Below are 9,051 nucleotides of genomic sequence, written 5' to 3' on the forward strand. Positions count from 1 at the left end.
AATACGCCGGACGTGGTGGCATGCGTCTGTGGTCCCGGCTACTCCGGAGGCTGAGGTGGGATAATCACTTGAACCTGGGAGGTTGAGGTTGCAGTGAGCTGTGATCGTGCCACTGCTCTAGCCTGGGTGACAGAGTGAGAACCTGTCTCAAAAAAAAAGAGAGAATAATACATATATAATATGACAAGGTGGCAAGGCAGATCAACGAGGAAAGAGGGATTATTTAACAAAAGGAGAAGGAAATAGAGGTGATTTATAATGGGGAAAAATGAAATTAGGCCCTCCACATCTTACACAAAAATAATTTCCACATGGATTAAGGATTTAAATGTCAAAAAGGAAACTTTAAAATTCTTTAAAGAAAATGTAAAAGAGTATCTTTATGACCTTGGATTAGAAAAGGATTTCTTAAACCAGATATAAGAAGCATTAATCCTTAAGAAAAAAATAAGGTAGCCAGCACGGTGGCTCATGCCTGTTATCCCAGCACTTTGGGAAGTGGAGGTGGGAAGATTGCTTGAGCCCAGGAGTTTGAGACCAGTCTGGACGACATGATGTGACTTCATCTGTACAAAAAATTAAAAAATTATCTGGGTGTGGTGGTGGGCGCCTGTAGTCTCAGCTACATGGGCAGCTGAGGTGGGATGATCACTTTAGCCCAGGAGTTCGAAGCTGCAGTGAACCATGTTTGTGCCACTGCACTCCAGCCTGGGCAATGAAACCCTGTCAAAAAAAAAAAAAAAAAAAAAAAAAGTAAGATAAGATGGATTTAATTACACTAGAATTAGAAACTTCTTTTTATGAAAGACTCCTTAAAGAAAGTCAAAAGGCAAGCCACAAATGAGAGAATACACATAGCTGGCAAAGGACTAGTGTCTGGAATATGTAAAAAATTCCTACAAATCAATAAGCAAAAGGAAGAAGAAAATATAAAACGTGCAAAAGACAACTCCAGGCAAAATAGAAGAGAAAACACATATGGCCCGAAACCACAGAAGAAAAGAGCAGCCTTGCTGGTAATCAGGGAAATGCAAGATTATGGTGGGATACTGTTTTGCACCCATCAGTCTGGCAAAAACGAAGGAATTCCCCCAAATAGCAAGAGTTGAAGAAGATATACGCTGCCCCCGGGAGGTGGAGCTTGCAGTGAGCCGAGATCACGCCACTGTACTCCAGCCTGGGTTACAGAGCAAGACTGTTTAAAAAAAAAAAAAAAAAGTTGAGAAAGATGTAGATCAAAAAGGATCTTGTACACATTGTCAGTGGAAGTATAAATTGATAGGAGCACTTTGGAAAACAATTAGGGCTTATGCAAAGTTGCATGCTTATCTTACAGTAACTCCTGGGCATACATAACAAGAGCAACTTCTCCACCTTGCACTAGGAGACAGGTACACAAATGTTCACAGCAATGCTGTTTATTTATTTTTATTTTTGGAGATGGAGTTTCGCTCTTGTTGCCCAGGCTGGAGTGCAATGGCACAATCTCACCTCACTGCAACCTCTGCCTCTCCAGTTCAAGCGATTCTCCTGTCTCAGTCTCCTGAGTAGCTGGGATTACAGGCGCGTACCACTATGACCGTCTAATTTTGTATTTTTAGTAGAGATGGGAGTTCACCACGTTGACCAGGGTGGTCTCGAACTCCTGACCTCAGATGATCTGCCCGCTTCAGCCTCCCAAACTGCTGGGATTACAGGCGTGAGCCACTGCGCCCGGCTGCAATGCTGTTTAGTAGCAAGAAAACTGGATCCAACCCAAGTGCCCTCCAACAAGAAAATGGGTAAATAAATTACGGAATATTATATATCAGTATAAATGAATGAACTATGGCTACAGACAGCATCATGGAAAAAAAATCTTAGTTACATAATGTTGAAGAGAAAAAAAGCAAGTCCCAGAAAACTATACATAGGACACTTTTGCATAAAGTTCAAAAATAAGCTAAACTATGACAAAGAAATCTGGGGGAATAGGGGAAAAAATAAGCTCAACTAAAGAACATATAATTTTAGGCATATATGATACAGCTATATTAAAAAAAAAACTAGGAAAAAAAACGCAAAAAACTAGGCCCCAGGGTGGTGGCTCACACTGGTAATCCCAGCACTTTGGGAGGCTGAGGTGGAGGGATCGTTTGAGCCCAGTAGTCTGAGGCCAGTCTGGGCAATATAGTGAGACCCTGTCTCTACAAAAAAAATTTTAAATTATTAGCTGAGTGTGGTGGCATGTGCTGTAGTCCCAGCCACTTGGGAGGCTGAGGTGGGAGGATCAGAGGGAGGATCGCTTGAGCCCAGAAGGCGGAAGATGCAGTGAGCTGAGATGGTGCAACTATATTCCATTCTGAGCAACAGAGCCAAACCCTGCCCTCTGCCGAAAAAAAACCTAAGCGGGAAGCAATCCAAGTGCCCATCGACAAATGAATGGATAAAGAAAATGTGGTGTACCCCCACAACAGATTACTATTGCGCCATCAAAAGGAACGTAGTTCTGATGTATGTTACAAGATACATCAATCTGAAAACAACATGCTAAGCCACATAAGCCAGTCACAAAAGCACAAATACTGTGATTCCACTTACATAAAATATCTAGAATGGGCAAATTCATAGAGACAGAAAGCGGCTACAGGTTACCAGGGGCTGGGGGAGCAGGAACTGGGGAGCTATTGCTCAAAGGGTGCAAAGTTTCTGTTTGGGGTGATGGGAGTGTTTGAGAAACAGTGGTGATGGCTGAACGGTGTGAATGCTCTACTTATACAACACTAGTCAGTTGTACCACTGACTTGTACTGAAAAATGGTTAAAATGGCAAGTGCTGTGTTATATACATGTTCGGTCACAATTCTATTTTACTATTTTTTATTTTTTGATATATTTTTTCCAGACAGGGTCTCACTTTGTCACCCAGGCTGGAGTACAGTGGTGTGATCATAGCTCACGGCAGCCTTGACCTTCTGGGCTTAAGCGATCCTCCCATCTCAGCCTCCCGAGTAGCTGGGACCACAGTAATACACCACCATGCCTGGCTGATTTTCTAATTTTTTGTAGAGACGGGGTGTCACTATGTTGCCCCAGCTGCTATCAAAATTTTCAAAAGCAGAAGAATAATAAATACAAAATGCAAGATACTGGTTATCTTGGAGTGGGGAGGTGGATTTGGGGAGACAGTAGAGCACCTGGGTGTATTTCAGTAGGGCATTGGTGTGGGGCCCATTCCTGGGCTGGCCAGTGGACTTACAGACATTCATTAGTTTATTTTTTATTTGTATTTATTTTATTGTATTTATTTTCTGAGATGGAATCTTGCTCTGTCACCCAGTCTGCAGTGCAGTGGAGCGATCCCAGCTCACTGCAACCTCTGCCTCCTGGGTTCAAGCAATTCTCCTGCCTCAGCCTCCCGAGTAGCTGGGATTACAGGTGCCTGCCACTGTGCCTAGGCTAATTTTTTTGTATTTTTAGTGGAGATGGGGTTTCATCATGTTGGCCAGGCTGATCTTGAACTGCTGACCTCGTGATCCACTCGCCTCGGCCTCCCAAAGTGTTGGGATTACAGGCATGAGCCACCGCGCCTGGCCTTATTTATTTATTTTCTTGAGATGGAGTTTCTGCCACCCAGGCTGGAGTGCAGTGGCATAATCTCGGCTCACTGCAACCTCTGCCTCCTGGGTTCAAGTAATTCTCCTGCCTCAGCCTCCCGAGTAGCTGGGATTACAGGTGCCTGCCACTGCACCCGGCTCATTTTTTGCATTTTTAATGGAGAAGGGGTTTCACCATGTTAGCCAGGCTGGTCTTGAACTCCTGACTTCATGATCTGCCCACCTCGGCCTCCCAAAGTGCTGGGATTACAGGCTTGAACCACTGCGCCCAGCCTTATTGATTTACTTTTTTGAAATGGAGTCTCTGCCACCCAGGCTGGAGTGCAGTGGCACAATCTCGGCTCACTGCAACCTCCACCTCCCAGGTTCAAGTGATTCTCCTGCCTCAGCCTTCCGAGTGGCTGGGATCACAGGCACACACCACCACATCTGGCTTTTTTTTTTTTTTTTTTTTTTTGTATTTTTGTTACAGACTGGGTTTCACCATGTTGACCAGGCTGGTCTCCATCTTCTGACCTTAGGAGATCCGCCCACCTTGGCCTCCCAAAGTGCTGGCCACCGCACCTGGCCTTAGCTTATTTTCTAAACAGAAAATAAAATGAAAGAGGGTCTTGGGTGGATAAGTGTTGATGGATAATGATAATCTGGCTCCGTGAATCTGAAGCAACAGCAACAACGAAAGACAGAAGGAAAATACCACGTTCATACGAGAACATGAGAAGCCCTGCGGGGCCCTGCCCATCTGAAAAAATGATGTAGCAGGCCAGGTGCAGGTGGCTCACACCTGTAATCCCAGCACTTTGAGAGGCTGAGGTGGGCGGATCACCTGAGGTCTGGAGTTTGAGACCAGCCTGGCCAACATGGTGAAACCCCATCTCTACTAAAAATACAAAAATTAGCTGGGTCTGGTGGCAGGTGCCTGTAATCCCAGCAACAAGGGAGGCTGAGGCAGGAGAATGGCATGAACCCAGGAGGTGGAGGTTGTAGTGAGCCAAGATCGTGCCATTGCACTCCAGCCTGGGCCACAGAGCCAGACTCCGTCTCAAAAAAAGAAAGGAAGAAAGGAAGAAAGGAGGAAAGGAGGAAAGGAAGAAAGGAAGGAAGGAAGGAAGAGAAAGAAAGAAAGAAAGAAAGAAAGAGAGAGAAAGAAAAAAAGAAAGAAAAGCAGAAATAGACCAAAGAGCAAAGGCAATTCCATGGAGAAAGGGTAGCCTTCCCAGCAAATGGTGCTGGAACAACTGAACATCTACATGGAAAAATGAACCCAGGCACAGACTGTTGTGGCTTAAAGGTATGTAGCCTTCCAAAATTCATATGCGGAAACCTAATTACCAAGATGATGGTATCACAGGGCAGGCCCTTTAAGAGGTGATTCGGTCATGAGGGCTCCACTCTCATGAACAGGATTAGTGCCCTGATAAAAGAGGCTTCACGGAGCGGTCTTGCTTTTCTCCCCTTTTCTAACATGTAAGGACATCATGAAAAGACATCATTGATGGAAGAGACCTTCACCAGGCATGGAACCAGTTGGCACTGTGATCTTGGGCTTCCCAGCCTCCAAAACTGTGAGAAAAATGATTTGAGACAGACCTTCCATCCTTCACAAACGTTAGCTCAAAACAGATCATGGACTCAAATGTAACGCAAAACTATCGAGTCCTAGAGAATAACATGGGAACATCTAGGTGACACTGGGTTTGGTGATGACTTCTTTAGATACAGGGCCAACAGCACGACCCATGGAGAGAAAACAAAGCAGCAAACTCAGCTCATGGCCAAGTAAGGAAAGGGCAACCTGGTCCCTCTAGGCCAAGGCTCCCAGGAGAAGGGAGCTGGACAGAGTTTCTGGGTCATGGTCTGGCTTCGGCCTACCTGACAGTCCCTTCTGGAAAAGCCAGTGGGCAAGGTCCTTAGAGACTCCTGGGAAACAGGGGTCCCCACTCACATATCTGACAGGGCTGAGCTGAGGACTGGGGATTGCACGCATCCAGTGGAAAAAATAGAGTTGGCCTTCATATCTGTGGGTTTCACATCTGAGGATTCAACTGGCCACGGATGGAAAACACTTGAAAAAGAAAAAATAACAATACAACAATAAAGATAATACAAATTAAAAAACAAATCAGGCCACATGTGGTGGCTCATGCCTGTAATCCCAGCACTTTGGGAGGCCAAGGCAGGCGGATCATGAGGTCAGGAGATCGATGCCATCCTGGCTAACATGGTGAAACCCCGTCTCTACTAAAAATACAAAAAGTTAGCCGGGCGTGGTGGCAGGCACCTGTGGTCCTAGCTACTAGGGAGGCTGAGGTGGCAAATGGTGTGAACCTGGGAGGCGGAGCTTGCAGTGAGCCGAGATCGCGCCACTGCACTCCAGCCTGGGCGACAGAGTGAGACTCCATCTCAAAAAAAAAAAAAAAAATCAATACACTGTAGCTGTTTATGTAACATTGACATTGCATCTGGTAATATGAGTAATCTAGAGAAGATTTAAAGCATTAGGGAGGATGAGCAAAGGTTCTATGCAAATAGTATGCCATTTTAGATCAGGGATTTGGGCATCCATGGACTTTGGTATCCCCAGTAGGGGGAAGGCTGGAACCCATGCCCCGTGGACACTGAAGGACAACTGTAGTCAGAAGGGTGGGCTCCTCTGTGTGTCCTGCTTCTAAGAGCACCACGGCCTTTTTGCAGCTCTCTATGGTGGGTCAGAGTGGAGCCCTTCTGTGGGGTGTCCTGGCATCCCCAGTGGGTCCAAGCTCTGGGATGTGGAGGGAGAGCAGGGACTTACTTCATCAGCACAGAGTAAGATAGGACCCATCCAGATACGAATCTGGGCCAGACTCACCTGGGTACCCATCTTCAGGTTAAAGAATGCTGAAGTGCCCCAGGGAGCATGGTGGTGCCAGAAAAGGGATTTATCTCGCATGATGCTGTGTAGATCACCAAATTGGTGGAATGTCTAATGGAGTGGGCTTTCGGACGCACAGGCAAAACCAGTTCTTTTTTTGTTTTGTTGTGCCCCAGCTGGAGTGCAGTGGTGCAACCACAGCTCCTTGTAACATTGAATTCCTGGGGCCAGCCATCCTCCCACCTCAGCCTCCTGAGTAGCTGGGACTACAGGTGCGTGCTACCACGCCCGGCTGAGACCTGTTTTGAGTGGGATCCAGAGCAAGAAAGGACCCTGCAGAAGGACTGGGCTGCAGAGCAACTGCTCTGCCACCAGCAGTGAGAGCCCGCCAACCTAAAGGTGCTGGAGGGATCTGTCCATGGTAGGCCAGAGATGCTGTGCGGAGCCATCAGGAAGCCTCAAAGGAAGGATCCCAGCAGGGACCATAGGGGCTGTGGCAGGGCCACACCTTCAGTGGCAGGGCTACTCACCACTGAATAAAACATAGCTGTGACCATGCTACTGGGACCTAGGAGAGACTTAGAGCCTGACCATGGGGCATCCAGGGCCTGTGTGACCCAAGCCACCCACTGTGAACTGAGTATTGAGGTGGAGATCGCACATTGAGGCCCAGGCAGTCCAGACCCTGGTCACCCGGCTCTTTCACACTGGCAGCATGCCCCCTCAGCTCACACCTATGGCCTCATGGGTAGCGGTGGTGGGATGTTCCCATGACTGACTCAGACCCAGGTTCTCGACTGGTCATCTCATGTCACCACTAGGAAAAACACCTGCTGCCACACTGAGGCCCTATGCAGGGTGGCCCTGAGGGACAGTAGTGAGGGGACATCCTCTCGGGGAGCAAGACACTAGGTTGCCTACTTTGTAGAGGGAGAAATGGCATGAGACGAAGGGGTCTGTGACCCCTGGGCGGTGGAAAATGGCTGGGCTGACTGGTCAGGGACCCGGGTGGAGAAAGATTGGAAGAAGAGACAGGTTTGGCGAAGAGGTACCTACAGGAGTGCTCGGGGAGCGTGTGGAGCCCCGTACTTGCGCCCATGCCGCTGGGGAGCACGCAGTGTGGAGGGGGCGCGCCAGAAGCTGGCGAACAGAAGGGACCATCTGGTGGAGGTCAGCCAGCTTCTCCCCAGGATGCGATGGACACACGATGCCAGTGGCTATGGTGGGCAGGCTGGAGGCTCTGTGTAAGCCCAACGGCAAGGGCTTCCTCTTACCACGGCTCATCTAGACACTGCCGCTAGTCAATGTTCCCCCACCAGCAGCAGCGATCGATGCTGAGCCCTCAATATGACGCCATTCCTCAAGACTAGCCAGCCATTGGGGGGCAGGTTGCAACCTGCACACCAACCCTTGTCTCAAGTTCTGCTTTCCGGGAGAAGCCCGGATAAGAAACTTGCCTTCCTTCTCCACATTCTGGGAAGGCCCGCCATTCCTGATTTGTCCTCTAAGGAGTCAGGGAGAAAAGGAAGGGCTCTAATTAAACAGCCCCGTGTGGCTGGGGGTTCCCTCACTTGCCCAAACCTGGAAATGAAGCATGTACCAATTTCTCCAAGTGATCTCCTGCAGCCGGGGCAGCCCCTGGGAACGCAGCCTTCCACCCGCTGCTGCTTTCCAGGCAAAGGCCTTCTCCCTCCAGGCTTGTCCAAGAAGAGGGGGCAGGTGGTGGGAGAGAAGAGGAAGAGATGGAAGGGCTGTGAAAGCGGGGGCCGGGTGAGGGCTGGGGCTGAGGAACAGGTAGGCGGCGGACCCACGCTGGCCAGTGCTGTGTGCAGGTCCGGGTCCCAAGGCCTCCGAGGCTGCTCCGGCCACTCTCCCCACGACCTACCCCCTCCCCACGCTTCGCTCATCCTTTCTCTCTCTTTCTCTCTTTTCTTTCCTTTCTTTCCTCCCTTTCTCTCTTTCTCTCTTTCTTTCTTGTTTTAAACAAAGGTGTCCGTTTCAAAGACAGCAAGGAATGGCTGAGTTGAAGGAGGGATGCAGTCATTTAAGAAGCCCCAGAAAGAAGCAGAGGCGTGAGGGCTGCTGCGTCCAGGACGGGGAGAGGGGCTGAAATCGCGGACTCTCTCTGGGGAACCCAGGAGACTGCTCCTCTTGGTAGGACCCCTCTCTCCCAGAGCGGCATCGCGCAGACAACGCGCCGGGTGCTTGCCCCTCAGGACCGGACGCCGGGTGTCGTGGAGTGCCTAGGACTCCCGCCCGCTTCCGTCGAGAGCCCGCCCCCGGCTTCCCGCGCCCGCTCCTGCGCCCCCGCCGCTCCCTCCCGCAGCAGGCCCCGCTCCCCTCCCCGCCCCTCCCGGCGCGCGTGCGCCCCGTGCCCGCGCCCCTCCCCCGCCGCCGTGGGCGCGCGCGCGTGCCCGTCGTCCCAGGCAGGAGCTGGAGACTGCCGGCGGCTGCTGGACGAAGAGCGGGCGCCGGGAGCGCCGAGAGCGCGGCCGGGCGAGGCGGGAGCGCGGGCGCTGGCCTGGCCGCGGGCGGGGGCCGCCGCCGCCGCGCCGCTGCCCCCCTGTCGCGGGCCGGGCCGCGGCGCCGAGCGCGAGGGCCGGGC

This window comes from Macaca nemestrina, chromosome X (genome assembly GCF_043159975.1).
Source record: "Macaca nemestrina isolate mMacNem1 chromosome X, mMacNem.hap1, whole genome shotgun sequence".
Taxonomy (NCBI): Eukaryota; Metazoa; Chordata; class Mammalia; order Primates; family Cercopithecidae; genus Macaca; species Macaca nemestrina.